We start from the raw sequence: 1,838 nt of genomic DNA, 5'->3' as shown, positions 1-1,838 counted from the left end.
TCGTACGGATAAACCTCCTTCTCTACATTAATAATAATTATCGCTGAAAAACAGCATAACAAAATTATTTTTAACATCTTCATGATTATCGACAGCTTTAATAAACAACACGGTGGCAATAAAGTTCAACTATAATCTATGTAAAAAGATGTGCATAATAAACAACGAGCGATTATGTATTACAATAAAATGTTCACGTGCCTATGTATATATGGGTGCGCGTGTATGTGTCTGTACGTGTGCGTTAAAGAGAGAGAAAGAGAGAGGGAGAGAGGGAAAGAGAGAGAGAGAGAGAGAGAAAGAGAAAAAAGAAGTATAATATTATCGAAAGAGGGGAGAAGAAGAGAAAGTCATAATCTCTGACGACTTACACGTGTCGTTACAAGAATGGAAAATTCTCTATATATTTTTATCGACTCTATTAAATACAAGTATATGTATCGCTTCCCTATTTATTTTTATGTATTTTCCTTTTAACATAATCGTATATCATTGATCGTCTATATTTAAAATAGTGACCTATCTTCCTGAAAATTTTAAAAAGAGATATCTCCCATGAGATAACATTTTCACATAATTTCTAATTATTTCTTTTAAATCGACCAACTGCAATTTGAAAAAATTTACGATCTTTCAATTACGTAAAATTTTTTTCTCTTTATCCATAATCTTATATCATTGATCTTTTTTTTTTTATTTAAAGTAGTGATCTATCTTCTTGGAAAATCTTAAAAAAGATATCTGACATGAGATAATGTTCTTATATAATTTCGATTATACTTATGAAATAAATCATTAGCAATTTAAACGAATTGACAGTCAAACAGTTTCAATTACATGAGAGATCTCGTAATCTTTTGAATTTCTTGTGTAACTTTACGAAACGTTTCTTTCCCCAATATCGACATGATCGATCTTATATCTTATTGATATAGATAAGAAATGTTATCTAGATTATATAAATATTTCTTAATAATCTTTGATAACATGATTCTCAATGATTCATATATTAAAATTCGTAGAAAAAGAATTACTAATAAACATCAAACGTTTGTAATGTCATTGTCATTGCATGACGATAATATTATAAGAGTGTATGGATCATCGATCGTTCGATAGATCGGCGAACAACGCAAATGCGAAGATATAAGATTGCAATCTCTTAGAAATGATAAGAACATTCCTTCGTCTATTTTTGTAATAAATAAGATTATTTTCAATGAGTCGATATCTATGTTCTATTACGCGTTAATTTAATTCGATTTTCTCAAATTACATCTGCAATTTCGCAAAATTTTTTATTAAATATACTTAAGATCCTTCTTTATATAACATTTTTTCAAACTAATATTACGTACTTCCTAATAAGATTAAGTATCCTTTGTATAATTTTTTTTTCGATGAATTGTTTCAAACTTTACTTATCACATTTTTTATATCTCTTTTAAATAACATTTTTCTAAGCTTAAAATAATACTGTCCTAATAAAATCAAAGGTCTGATCTATTTATAAAAAGTAATAAAATTACAATTGTCCTCTATCAATACGTTTCTTTACAATAAATTATATAATGTGATTTACTATTGTATAAATAGATTGATTTGCAAATCGATTGGATATTCTTGTTAATCTTTTATTAAAAGATTATACAATCGATACAAATTTGAAGACACTAATCATACTAATCATTCCGTGTCGTGGCTTGTCGTGTCGTGTCGTGTTTTGCCGTGTCGTGCCGTGCCGTGCCATGCCGTGCCGTGCCTGTCCTGATCTTATTCAATCCAATTCGATGTTGTTGCATTTTTTCGAATGAATTTTGTTTTAATTTTTTTATTAT

The 1,838-nt window shown here is 28.1% G+C and overlaps 1 long non-coding RNA gene across 1 annotated transcript in view; it reads left to right on the top strand.

Moving 5' to 3' along the window:
• The first annotated feature begins 1,665 nt into the window (after positions 1-1,665).
• Positions 1,666-1,838, top strand: part of LOC127071867 (uncharacterized) — a 3,024-nt gene continuing 2,851 nt past the window's right edge. The window contains exon 1 of the long non-coding RNA XR_007785262.1: positions 1,666-1,838. This exon is cut by the window's right edge and continues 793 nt beyond it. This is a non-coding gene — a long non-coding RNA (uncharacterized LOC127071867).

Source organism: Vespula vulgaris, chromosome 23, assembly GCF_905475345.1.
Source record: "Vespula vulgaris chromosome 23, iyVesVulg1.1, whole genome shotgun sequence".
NCBI lineage: Eukaryota > Metazoa > Arthropoda > Insecta > Hymenoptera > Vespidae > Vespula > Vespula vulgaris.
The sequence above is the reverse complement of the archived record's forward strand: the minus strand, read 5'-3'. Positions and strand labels throughout refer to the sequence as shown.